This window comes from Bombyx mandarina, chromosome 18 (genome assembly GCF_030267445.1).
Source record: "Bombyx mandarina strain Sakado chromosome 18, ASM3026744v2".
NCBI lineage: Eukaryota > Metazoa > Arthropoda > Insecta > Lepidoptera > Bombycidae > Bombyx > Bombyx mandarina.
The window spans coordinates 12,998,270-13,013,522 of record NC_143224.1 but is presented as its reverse complement, the minus strand read 5'-3'; positions in this window follow the sequence as shown (position 1 = coordinate 13,013,522).

Below are 15,253 nucleotides of genomic sequence, written 5' to 3'. Positions count from 1 at the left end.
ACAATTGTTAAAAACACTATATAAATTATAAAAAAATAAACACTATATAAACACTATATACTTATTAATTATTTATTATTATTATAGTTCATTATAACTCAAGGAGCAGTAGTAACTCAAGGATGCCGCAGCCACACTACCCTAGTGAAACTTCGTGAGGGCGGGTGGTGGTTACAATGTAAACAACTTGTTGCCTGCTAGTTTGCTCATCTATGCCAAGTAAGGAAACTTAATTATAGGTTTATAATGTGTGGGGATGTTTCACGTATTTATTGCGTACTAGCTGACTCAGCAGACTTCGTAGTGCCTCAATCGATAAATAAAAGACCTAAACTTTTGTATAAAATAAACTTAAAACAAACAAAAGGAATCCGTCCGACGGGGGATAAATCATAGGAAAAACAAATTGTTATTTTTATTTAATTTCGAGCATTTTCATATTTGTCTACCTTTTAAACCTTCTCTGGACTTCCACAAATAATTCAAGACCAAAATTAGTCAAATCGGCCCAGCCGTTCTCGAGTTTTAGCGAGACTAACGAACAGAATGCTGCTCAATGAATTGTCATTTTTATACATATAGATATCGCTAAATAACCTCACAAATCACTTGCTATTACCTGGTTATCGGAGTCCATAGACATCATAATATGAATACCTATAAGCATCTTGATGCACGAGACCGGAATCTGAGTTTAATTATTTAACACAATTTAACGCAGTCAGAATTATTCATCGCAGTAAGCTTATTCGCAGTCTTTTTTCCTCATTTACAATTTAAATGCTCTGTAAATTAATGTTGCATGAGAAACTGCAAGCGAAAGACCCTCCCCATCTTCTTTGGTTATTTAGCATGAAAATATAGATTCCAAATAACTTTGAGATTCATGTAGCGACATTAAATTCAGTGTGTAAATAATAACTATTTGACCAGTCTTACATAGTATCAATCTATACGCAAGCATCTTAGACAAAGACACATTCACAACATCAACACGATGACTTACTAACGTCACGCTAATAAACTCAGCTCTGCAGCAAATAACAAGGGTTTTACAGTAAAGTGTTGACTCTAACACGCTAAGAAGAAGATTTAAAATATGTTTATACGTAAAACACTAATAATATTTTCTTCAAAAACACCAATCAATCAAATTACGAAAATTCGGTAAGTAATCGTCCTATCGTGACTCGGCTTGAAGTTGTTAATTCACGTAACTCGCACACAAACACATGCGAACATTAATGAGGTAATATGCAGGCGCAAGTGTGCTGGAACGAAAGAGAAAGTATAAAGTATTTGCGCCTATTCTTGTGGTATACGACATTTAAACCACCGACATTTTTGCTAATACAATCTACCTTAAACATTTATGTAGATTCGAAATTAAAACATGGTTATATAAAAATCTATATCTATACTAATATATAAATCTACAGTGGTTTTTACGGATGTTCCGTTATAACTATTGAACCGTGCATCCAATTAACTTGAAACTTGGTATCCATGTAGAAAATACATGTACTTAATGGATAGGCTACTGTTTATGAGTGTTGGACTCCCTAATAATAATGACAATAAATAATAATGTTAATTTTAAATGCCCAGCGAAGCGAGCAAGTACGGCTAGTCATATAATGAATTGTCACGCATCACGTATTTCGAAATTAAATAAAAAGAAAAAAAATCGATTGTCTGTAAAGTCGGTTTACTGACGATAGTTGAACGTGACAACGTCATAAGAAAATACTGATGGAATGGTTTCATTTTTCAAAAGAAAATTTCAATTTTATTAGTTTGATAGATATTTTGTATGGACAATTGACACCACATTCACTTTTCACTGAACTTCATACTTGACGAAAACATGTAAATGTATTATTGTATAGAAGCTGTCCACGCGGATGCATCGCTCACTCAAGTAGGAGAGAGACAGATGTCGAACGCTGCCGAACGCGGAGGCCGATTGTGCCTCTTTGTCGCTCGTTGCGCGCTCTCGCTTGCACTTCAAGCCTTAAATCTAACGCCTCAGGGAGGTAACGCCGCATGAGCCATGTTTTTTTGTGCGTGCAGCCGGCTCCATCGAATTACATATAAGACGTTGTCACGTCAAAAATATACCAATAAGATGTTAAAACAATTTGATGTCGCAAGATCTCAGAATAGCAGCTAAAAGTCGTCCAGCCAATGTCAATAGCGCTGCCGTTCGGAAGCGGTCACGTAACTTTTGCGTAACAAGAAAACGTTACCTAAATACATATTATAAGTTTTATTTAACTTTATCCTGGTCTTTTTAAACGGAACACATTGGATCCGTCGGGTATTTACACACAGCATACTTTGGGCGTCGGGGTATATAGAATGTTCGAACGTAACTATTCACTGGCTTTGTTTTTGTGTATTTGTACATGACGATTAGTACAGAAAGATGACGGTTCTTGGCACGTCCGGAAAAACAATGGTGTGGAGAGGTTTTTTGGTGAGCCAAATGTTCTGAGGGACATGAAGGCGCGAAGGCTCAGGATGTAGTGCGTATGGAGCAGGATCGGGCTGTGAAATGGATGTACCGAAGGGACGCCACCCCGTAGGGAGACCCAAGTACTTCTGGTCTGACACTGTGGAAGGAAATTTACGTGAGCCAAGTGTCGGACTGGCAAGGTGTTGCGCCGCGCCGGGATGAATGGCGTCGTTTATTGTCGCAGGCCAAGACCCACTTCGGGGTCATAGCGCCAGGGCAGTAGTACATGATGTAGTAGATATTAGGCAGCGGCTTCGCTCTACCCCTGGCATTGCTGAAGTCCATGGGCGACGGTATCCACTCACCATCAAGAAGGCCGTATACTCGTCTGCTTACAATGGCAATAAAAAAAATTATGATCCCTTTAGGCACTATGATGGTATGTACATCTCTTACCTCCCATTCAAATTGACATGTTTTAGTCTTAACTAGTTGCCAATATTTAACCTAGTACTAAAGCATAGAGCATAAGCTCAAAAAAGTAACAAAACGGATTTGATTAAAATTATTCGTAGCGTATTAGGAAACATCAGATTAAAATTAAAAAGCATATTTCTTAATACAAACTTTTCAACGCGATTACAAATCTACGCTATATCTAGATCTAGGTTCGATTTCAGGACGGAGCCTGGTATTTTTTTGAAATTCTTTATCATTCAGGTTCTGGTCTTCCGATCGGTGTCTGGCACCCGTAACGGACGACAAAATCCTAGCTTACACTAAAATTGAGGATAGAGTCTCAAGAGTACTGAATTAGCACTAATAACTAACTAACTACTAACTAAACTAACTAAATACCACTCTTCAATTTAAAACGCATAGCTGTCACTCGGAAGAAATATGCATTATAACGTTTTCTATTCATCTTGGCTCGCAATAGCAATACCAAACCAATACTAATTAAACGAATTTAAAAGAACCTCAATCTGATTGTTCAGACCGTAACGCATACATTGGCAGGGCACATGGTGCAGAGCAACTGGTGGTAGAACCTCTTGTGAGTCCGCACTGGTAGGTACCACCACCCCATCTATTTCTGCCGTGAAGCAATAATGCATTTCGGTTTGAAGGGTGGGGCAGCCGTTGTAACTATACTGAGACCTTCGAATTATTATCTCAAGGTGGTTGGCGCATTAACGTTGTAGATATCTATGGGCTCCAGTAACCCCTTAACACCAGGTGGGCTGTGAGCTCGTCTATCCAGTAACACAATTTAAAAAAAATGTATAGTGTCGTGGGACACCGGATAGGAACGAAGTTCCTTATTATAAAAATATTAATTTTAAGTTCTATTCGAGGTATAAAGAAAATAAATCTGGAGGTTTCGGAACAACCCACGGTCATTCGGTAACGTGCGAACTTATTGTGATACACTTCATTCACGGTTGTTTGCATAAGAGTTAGTGTATTGCGCAAACGAAAGCTCTGAGATCATAGTCAATGAATGATAAAAAAATATGTTATTTTTTGTACGTTATTACAAAGTTAAGTTTTACACTGTGTGCATTACTAATTTGTACGTTATTACAAAGTTAAGTCGTACACTGTGCATTACTAATAAAAATCTTACGATACGGACGTTTTTTCCTGGTTAGGGTACCTACCCCTCCGCATCGCCCCATAAGGAACTTCGTTCCAAAACTTCGTTCCAATCAAAAATAAAAAAAACATGGCAGAGAAAATTAATACTAACACATTCATGCATTAAACGTCATCTTAATTCAAGTAATTGCAATGATTTGAAAGCGTGTGAGTATAGGACGGGAGAGCGAACAATCAGGCACGTCGACTAATAGTCTAGGTGTTCCCTCGTGCGCAGCGCACTGAATGTATTAACTCATGAAACATGACACGTGCTTAGCATACACAACCGATTCTACGCTGTCCTAAATCTATACTCATATTAAAAAGCTGAAGAGTTTGTTTGTTTGAACGCGTTAATCTCAGGAACTACTGGTCCGATTTGAAAAATTATTTCAGTGTTAGATAGGCCATTTATTGAGGAAGGCTGTAGGCTATCACACGGTACGACCAATACAAGTGGAACACCAATAAAGAATGTTTCAAAATAGGGGTTTAAATAGGTCCTTAACAGTATAATTCAAAAATATTTTCACTTTCTACATAAATGATGTGGGGGGTAAAATTTAGCTTTATGCCAAAGTAAGTATTCCACGAGAACGGAGTCGCGGGCAAAAGCTAATTATTTATAAAGTGTCTTTTTTGCATGCATTTGATATTTCTATATTGTCAGGAGCCAGATGGCATACGACCTCATGGTTGAACTGGCGTCAGTGGATCTCAAGTGAAGCTCGCCGCGCAGCTCATTTTAAATCCAAACGTTGTGTATCCACGGGACTGATCGTACAGCTATTCCAGTTGTATTGTCATCTCATTAAAATCAACCTCAAACTTGAATCTCAAGTGGTCGAATTAGGTGACCTGTTCTGATTGATATAAGCCTGGAACTTCTCTCCAATGTTGTTATTACTCATAGCTTTGATCAAAAAGGTTTTCGAGAGCGTTATACGGATAACTCCTGCGCAAATTCGTGAGCAATGCACCATACAGGAATTCTAGATATTTAATCAGGACATTCCGAGACTTAAACATATTCACGGGCGTCCATTTACCATAAGTAATTTTACAAATTTTATTTACCAACAAAAACATAGAATTTATGACAAGTCAATGAATATCGATTCTACGGATCAATGATAACATTATATGTTTAATATATTATTATAGTTATCTCGCCCTTAAATAATTTAATAAATATGGTTATGTTTATCCACGTTATACATGCTACGTATACTTGTCAATAAACAACATAGAATTTGTCTGAAATACTTCCTAAATAAAACGAGAGCCTGCCTTCTTCCGGGCACGCCTCTATTCAACCATGTTTGTATCGGGACCGGATATTGCAGCGAAAATAGATTTCGGAGCACTTTTAAGCACTTGTTTACTAAAAATATTTAATTGTGAAGCTTTATTTTATGGTCGTAAATAGGCGCAAGAGCACACGGTCTATATAATCCTTAATACCTAATCCCTAATCCCTAACTTTGTATCTACTATCTTAGTACTGCCGGTATGTTTAGCGCTTATAATGCCATCCTTTTTCTTTTTGCCACAAGCAGTCATGCGTGTCAGTTTGATAGATGACACAACAATCTATCTCTCACTGTGAATGGAGATGACGATGTCTATAGACTACAAGAATCATTTAGAACCAGGTTAGCTGTTAGAACCAGGTTAGAACCAGGTTAGCTGCAAATCACTCTACCTTGCACAATAATATGGCTCCTACGATATAACAGTATCAGTTGCTACTTATTTTGTATTGACATTGTACATGTGGTGTCAAATAAAGAGTTATATTATTATTACTAGCTTTTGCCCACGACTTCGTCCGCCTGGAATAGTTGCTTTGGTATAACGCTAAATTTTACCCGCGGCTTCATTTACGTAGAAAAAAGTATAAGTTTGAATAATAGAATGCTTTCATGCTTTTTACCCGACTTCAAAAGAGGAGGTTATTAGTGCTCCGCTCGTATTGGTTTTAGCGTGATGTTATAAATAGCCTATAACCTTCCTCAATAAATGAGCTATCTGACACTGAAATAATTTTTCAAATCGGACCAGTAGTTCCTGAGATTAACGCGTTCAAACAAACAAACTCTTCAGCTTTATAATATTTCTATTTATTACTAGCGACCTGCCCTCGCTTCGCTTCGGAAACATTAAATTTTATTATTAATAGTTGAATCCCGCGATGTTACCCGCGGTTATTGTCGTACCGCGGGTGACGCCGCGGGGCGAAGCTAGTCTAAAAAAAGTAGCCTAAGTTACTCCTTATATCATCAGCTACCTGTCAGTGAAAGTCCCGTTAAAATCGGTCTAGCCGTTCCAGAGATTAGCCGGAACAAACAGACAGACAGACAGACAAAAATTGTAAAAAATGCTATTTTGGTATATGTACCGTATATATATATTCATATGCATGTAGTAAAAAGCGGTTATTTCAATATTGCAAACAGACACTCCAATTTTATTTATATGTATAGATTATTATTATAATAGTCGTCTAGCTACCGACCCACTAATAAAGAATCTGATTCATAATTCAAATACACATTAATTACTTTTTGGTAGACACTCTCATCGGACTCCCTGTTCTGATTGCGGACACGCCCCGTCTGCTACGTCACATTTTATTTCCTATATTACCTTTAGACAGCTTGGCAGCTCCACTCCACTTGAACGCGAAGTTATTAAATAAATACAAGCTCAAGGAAATGTTTTAAGAGGAAGTCACATCAATTTCGTCATTTTCGTCAAATAACTTTGATGTGGGTATGATTATGACAATTTTAGATAGCTAGTAATATTATTTATGTAGGAACCACTGATCTCAAATATATTAAGTGTATAATCTATGCCCATTGAAGTATGAAACTGAATTATCTATGGTAGGAACAGAACGTTTTGAGTGTGCCAACCACTGAAGTATGAAACCTAGTACCAACCACTGAAGTATGAAAGGTCTATGCAACTACTGAAGTATGGAGCCAACATGTTTTCCGAATTTGACAGATGACAGAATAGTGAGAAAACGAAGGCCAAGGTGTTTAAGTTCATAAATACGAGTAATACCTACACCAAATTGTATAAGTTGTCTATTTTACGGTATTAATCTATTTAAAAGTCGAAATATAAACTCAGTCTTCCACTCCGAAAACATATTTAATACCGATCCCACATAATGTATAGATGTAATGTAATATGTACATTTTTCCCTTTTAATTATCTAAATGTATTAATCTAAAGCTGTGTGAAAGGATATAAATGATTTTATTATTATTATTAAATATGTATATTTGGAAACGTTATAATGACAACTTTTTTTTATCGCTTAGATCTGTGGACGAACTCACAGCCCACCTGGTGCCAAGTGGTTACCGGAGCCCATAGACATCTACAACGTGAATGCGGCCACCTACCTTGAGATATCCTGCCACCAATATTCTTATGTCAAAACAAAACTACCCAAACGTCTTAATTACAACTTCAAGCACTGGGCAGATGTGAGCAAACATAAGTAAGAGTATGTATCCTTACGGACTAAGTTCACTATGTATTTTGGTTCATTCGTCGAATATATTATACATACATGTAAACATATTCTGATAATAATGTTTCCGACGAACGAATTGGAAATGGAATACATTTCATTTCTAAATAACAAATTTTAATATCAATATATAAACCGCGCTTATAAAAAAGTTTGTACAGCATTAATTTGTAATATGGTTTAGCTAATTTAATTAATAGTAAGTTTCTCAGCGTACCCTGTATCCAACAGCAAAGTAAAATGCATCGTGGGGTTCCTCTAAGCCTGTAAAGTAACCGCTAATTTGTTAGGTCCACACTGTCACTGTTATTGTTGGTCATTCATTTATTTTCTTTGAACAGGACAAAGCTAAAGGTAAAAAATCCGTTTAATAACATCTTGATCAATAACAAAATCACAAGTTTTAATTTCATGCTCGATATTTAAGGAACAATGTAAATTATTGACGTGAAGGTAAATATTGAGACAGAACTTCTTTAACTGCTATAACTCAGAATTTGATGACCTAATTTAAATTATTTCTTCAACTTAACACCGAATTTAATTATATAATAAACCAACATTAATTTAATAGTAACTAGATTATCTGATTATGGTTTTTATTTTATTATTATTCCTAAGATGGTTTGCGAGTTCAAGGCCCACATAGTGTTAAGTGGTTATCGAAGCCCATAGACATACATCAGCCACGTCAATGCCGCCGCCTATATTGACAAGACGTCCTACCATCAATAAAAAATAAAGGATAACAGGGCATTGTAATTCGATATGGATCAACACCACTATATTATCTATTTTTGACGACAAGCAGTCGTACGTTCCAAGCTCAATACCATTACACACACTTTAAGCCAGCCTTTCCCAAAATGGCTGATAACACCCCCCTGTAGACGCTGCAGGCCTAAAGGGCGCCCCCCTTAAGAGACCCAGAAAAAATGGAGGTATTGTGTAGAGGCTTGGGAGGCGATTTGTAATTGCATGTAGGAGGACTCTTGGACACCGACTGAGCTCTCGCTATGGTGGTTTTTAAGTAGGTGAAAAACTGGGGGCGCAAAAAATTTATTTATTCTCATAGTGGGCCGTAGACAAAATAAGTTTGGGAACCTCTGCTCTATAACAAATAAAATAATTTGTATATAATATGTATGGTAGTTTAATTTAGTATTTAGTTCGATTTTGATGAGTCATAAATAGCACAATATTCAAATGTCAACGACAGCGGAAACTGTGAACTATTCCAAACGTTGGAATGATATGAAGACAATGTAAAACGGGAGATTAAACCGTAAAAGCATTTTTTTTTATTGCTTAGACGGGTGGACGAGCTCACAGTCCACCTGATGTTAAGTGGTTACTGGAGCCCATAGATATCTACAACGTAAATCCGCCACCCACATTGAGATATAAGTTCTAAGGTCTCAAGTATAGTTACAACGGCTGGCCCACCCTTCAAACCGAAACGCATTACTGCTTCACGGCAGAAATAGGCAGGGTGGTGGGACCTACCCGCGCGGACTCACAAGAGGTCCTACCAGCAGTAATTACGCAAATCATAATTTTGCGGGTTTGATTTTTATACACGATGTTATTCCTTCACCGTGGAAGTCAATCGTGAACATTCGTTGAGTACGTATTTAATTAGAAAAATTGGTACCCGCCTGAGATTCGAACACCGGTGCATCGCTCAACGCTAATGCACCGGAGGTCTTATCCTTTAGACCACGACAACTACAAATTATAATTATAATTACTATAAATTATAATTATGTACTTTAATTTATTCTATTACAAACAGTGTCCCTAATGATTAATACAGACATGAACGCACCCAATTGTCAAAGAAAGCACGGTCGGAGAACTGCGACAGTCTGTCAGAAACACAGTCGGCACCTCGGGAGCGACCGCCGCCCTCTCTCGATACAATCTCGTGTTTTAGTTTATCATCTAAACTATCATAGATATTACGAACAAGCGACCCCCTCCGGCTCCACTCAGGTCTTTAACAAAAATTTCAACGATATTTGACGTTGTTTAATTTTTTTAAACAAAAGAACACTTATTGCGACGTAACTACAATAGTTAGACATATGCTGTTGCGACATTTTTTGTAAATAATAATATGTACTACAAAGTCGTAGTACATTATTTTACTCTCTCATCAATAGTTTTCGCAGGGCACGCGATGTAAAGAATACTTTAGGTTATTTTTTTACACCTTCGATTACGTTATTGGAGTTTTTGTAAGGATCTCTAGGTTTTTTTCAAAAAAGATTATAGCCTATGTCACTCGGGAATAGTGTAGCTTCCAAACAGTCAAATAATTTTTCAAATCGATTGAGTAGTTTCAGAACCTATTCAATACAAACAAACAAACAAATCTTTCCTCTTTATAATATTAGGATAGAAGTATAGATATACAATACTATTTAAATTTTAAGCTGATGAGACTGCACTAAGGTAGGCAGCGGCTTGGCTCTATCCCTGACATTGCTGACGTCCATAAGCAACGATAACCACTCACCATCAGGTGAACCGTGAGCTTGTCTGCCTACAAGAGCAATAAAAAAAAGAAACAAGTACTCAGGAGTTCCGGTAATCGTTTAATACCGAAATATTTATCTACACATCCATATCAATCAAAAAATGTTCGGGTAGCGAAAGAATATGACTTGCTTGCCTGCCCAGATTGAATTGCCGATCACTCGGCCGTCCTACAGGCTGTCGAAGCGATTCGCCCACACCTGGGGGACTGGGTGAGTCGCGACCGGGGATGCCTCACCTTCCTACTGGTGCAGGCGCTACCCCAGCATGGTTGCTTCGGTGGTACTTGCATCAGTTCGAAGCTGAGTCACGAGTTGCTAAGCAACAAAGGGTTATAGTCAGTTCAGCTCCGACATGTCTCACCTATCGTTCGAACGCGTAGGTCTAGCAAATTACCTTCTAACCCAAAAGAAAAAAAAAGAAAATATAAAGTGATCCAATAACAATCAAAATTTATTATTATCTAAGAAACGTTTTGTTTTTAAACGATAGAAACGTAAATAGTAAATTGACATTATTCAAGAAAGGGGCGCAGGTGATTGTAGCTGCATCGTAGACTACTAAAAAGCCAATAAAATATCTTTGTTACATCAGTTAACATAGTAACAAGTTTTACGAGCTAACTTCCTTCTAACCGCGAGAGGTGTAATTCCAGGCGAGAGAACATCAATAAAGTACAAATGCTTTGAACAAGAAAACCACACATTAGACAACTCTAGATAACACCGTTGCCATTCAAATAGAATGAAGGGCCTCGAGGCATTGATAACTTTGCCAAATTATGCCAACGATAGGGAAATTCGGGAAGTTTTCAACTTTCAACAGAATTTCAGCTTCAGCGTTTAGTGTTTCATTGAGTTTGTAGAATCGAAACTAATGAACTTGCCCGAAGAATTCGAATTGGTGTAATGAAGGTATCTTAATGATTTTTTTGTTTTATTTTGATAAAGATGTAAATCTTTATAGTAGGTGGTAGGACTTCTTATGAGTTCGCACGGGTAGGTACCACCACCCCGCCTATTTCTGCCGTGAAGCAGTAATGCGTTTCGGCTTGAAGGATGGGGCAGCCGTTGTAACTATAGTGAGACCTTAGAACTTATATCTCAAGGTGGGTGGCGCATTTACGTTGTAGATGTCTTTGGGCGTCAGTAACCACTTAACACCAGGTGGGCTGTGAGCTCGTCAACCCATCTAAGCAATAAAAAAAATAAGATTTACGGACAGTTTCAATTACGGCACCACATATACCTATATGTACTTAACATATCTCACTGCATTATTATGCGTTAACTGCATCATTACTTTTATACAAATGCAACATAAGTGTCTCGAATGTGCCGAAAGCTCTTTCATAAGACGGTACATAAGTTCCAAGTGTACGTGAAGGTGTACCGCCATGCGGTCTGTTTCTGTCGTGAAGCAAGCGTGCTTTCAGACTTTAGTAAACAACAGGGTATTTTTGGACACTTGTCCTGAAAAGAACGTCGATACCGTAAGTATCTGTTGCCGGGGTGAGCCATAACATCCTCGGAATAACACATCACACACTAGAAATAAAGTAGATAATCCTAATGTTGTCTGCTCCTAATATCCTACCCATAGTCTTCAGTATGCCACTAATTATGGGCTTGCAATAAAGCGAATTATCGGAAAATCGTTAAAACTAAAAATCGTGTTTAGAACCAGTTAAATAATAACATTTATAAAGATCTTCATGACTATTCGAAGCGCTGTCCTACGCATTTCATTAAAAGTTAAAGCTTTTCGTTTAATTGGCTCACTAAGGAGACATATTTGACCAGATTATGTTGACCCAACTGGCTCAATAAAGATTCCAAAAATCGGATAAATTCAGTTAATGAGATCAGGGTCCAGGTTGAGGTGGTTTAATTTTGTGTCGATGTTCAGAAGTTAGTATAGTCGTTGGTTTCGAAGTTTCACTAATTATCTGTAACTAGTTATTACCTGTACATTATTATTCTCTGGAGAATAAATAGTATGAAAATGAGTTGATGATGAGATGAGTTTATTTTGACTTAGTTTAGGCACATGGGTTCTAATGGGAGAAGCTCCAAAGTGAATTCTCGTATCAACTCAGGTGTAAATAAGCCACTACGTTTTTAATGTTTCTAGGTAGGTAGGTAGGTTATTTTTTTACACTTGATCTGATGCTAGATTTTTGCGAGTCAGTTGCTCACATATAACAATTTTGATGAATTTAAAAATATAATTCGTGAAGACATTTTTTTCTTTCAGCTTTTTTAATAGCAGTTTTCGACAAAACCAACCCTGGCAGATGCTGTTTGCCTTCTTGCGTTCGTCGCCTCTCCCTATAATGACCCCAATCCAAGACCTGTCATTTCCAAAAAAAGATGACAGGCGACAAGCAATTCCACTTAACATTAAGAACATTATTTTAGAATTACGTGATAAGATTAAAGCTTACGTTTATATTACGACTTTTGCCTATGATTTTGACATGTAGTTTACAGAAAGATAAATTTCGTTTTTTCTTAAATATATTTCATATCTCTTCTTCTTAATATGCACCCATGGTATCGATGCATCTCTGTTAGTGGAGTGTGACGACATTCAAATTGTGAAATCGAAGAGTTCTGCCAACCACTTAACATCATGTGAGTGGTGAGCTGGTTCACTTGTCTATGCAATAAAAGCCTAGATTTCAAAAGTTTCCCAATTAACAACACAAGTAACACATGTAAGTGTCAGCATCGCTAACCACTCTGGATCAATCCTTCAAATTATCTAAGTGTAAAATAGTACAGTGAGAATTCCAAAAAAAATGTTTAGGTGTAAAACTCAAAGAGGCACGTCAAAGCAGGTAGCAAGACACTCAAAGGTTTTCTGATGGAAAAGGCATTAGTTTTCAGCTGATCCAAATAGCTAAAGCCTCTTAGACCCTGGAATTCTGATTGTGTTTGTGTAAAGAATATTCGAGAAAAAAAAACGTTTTCGTGTTTTGGTTTATACGACGTAAAAAAAGCAATTTACGTAATGGTTTTTCAGGTCAATTAATCCGGTATATTTGAGTGGTTGTGAAACAACATGGAAAAATGAAAGTACTCTAGCGGTTTTTCGTTCAAAAAAATTATTATCACGAATTTATAAATAGTTCGCGCATATTTTTTTGTGAAATTCCATTAAGAATTTTCTTCATGGTGAAATAAATATAAGCGAAAATTGTACATATTAAATTAATTTAATTATAGGAGTTAAGTAGTCACCTCCCACAAGATGGTCCGACGACCTATTGAGGTCCGCGGGGATCTGCTGGATGCAGGCAGCGCAGGACCGGTCTTTGTGGCGAGGCTTGGGGGAGGCCTATGTCCAGCAGTGGACGTCTGTGGGCTGATAGACAAGTAGTTACCAGGATCCACAGATACCACTCGATGAATACCTCTTCCCGCTTTGAGATATGAGGTCGAAGTCTCTATTATTCTGTATAACGGTGGCCCCGACAAGCTGTCTGAAGTGCGTGACTGCTTTTCGACAGAAAGTAGGGTGGTGGTACACAGAAAGCAGGGTGGTGGTACATAGCCCGGTATGGTCACCTTTTTCCCTACCTAATCGCTGGTAGCTTAATGGCTATTCCAGCCACACCGGGACGGGTAGATGACCTCATGGGCTCAGCCTGAGAGAATTGGTAACACTGGCCCGACAAAGAGAAGTGCTTTGCTGTCTATAATCGGAATCGCAATCCACTGAGAAGATCCGGCGAGAAATTCAGTGGGTTAATACGGTCACAACATTATATATACCTTACTACCGATGAAACTAAATTTACCATTGTAAAAGGTTTACTAAGTAATAGAATAATAATATTTATACATATACATATTTGGATATTGAGTACTATGACATATGCTTCTGAAGACAAGGTTCGATAATATTCCAGTGTAGACAGCGGCTAGGCTATGCCTCAGGCATTGCTGATGTCCATGAGCGATAGTGATCGCTCAACATCGGGTATGCCATATGCTCGGCTGCCTGCGTATGCAATTAAAAAAAAACTTAGAAATATATAATTATATATTAACTTTATGACGCCATTACCAATGTATCCTGAACGGCATGAAATTACAACGTTGAAGACTTTCTTCTTCTTCTTCCAGTGCCTCTTCAATCCTGAAGATTGGCCGTTAGCTTTCTGTATTCCTTTCTGTCAGCAGCCAACCGGAACAGCTGTTCGACGGAGGCGATACCGGTCCACTCCCGGATATTCCGGAGCCATGACTTTTTTCTTCGCCCAGCACGTCTCTTTTCGTCCACTTTGCCCATAATTATCAGCTGCAGCAGCATGTATCGATCGTTCCTGAGCACGTGGCCGAGATACTCTATCTTGCGCTTTTTCTTTTCTTCTTATAAGACTTTCTTATAAGTAAATATATTTTATTTTCGTTTTTGTCGCTATCTTTACTTAAGACATAATTATCAGCCAGCAAATGGTGCAGACATTGTAGTGGAAATAAGTTTTTAAAATCCAAAATTACATTTCGTTCGCAAAAATGTTTTTTTTTTTATTGCCCTTGTAGGCAGACGAGCATACGGCCCACCTGATGGTGAGTGGTTACCGTCGTCCATGGACTTCAGCAATGCCAGGGGCAGAGCCAAGCCGCTGCCTACCGTTTAATACTCTCCACAAGCCTCGTTTGAAGAAAGACATGTCATAGCGCTCGGGAAACACCGTGGAGGGGAGCTCATTCCATAGCCCGATGGTACGTGGCAAAAAAGACCTCTGAAAACGCACTGTGGATGACCGCAGTGGCTCCAGGTAGTATGGATGAACTCTACTCCGGTGGCGGGCGGTGCGATAGTAAAAACGAGATGCCGGTATCATCTCGAACAATTCCTCAGAGCACTCCCACATGTCTTAGGTATGATTCAATGACTTACCTTGGACGCGCTATCTATTTATTTTGTTAACTCGTCAATGATGCTCTTACAGGATGTTGATATTGTCATAATATGAAATCCGCTACAAACTTGAGACATATTTGCGTTGTCTTCCTGGCTAGAAAAAACAGGCGGGACAGCCA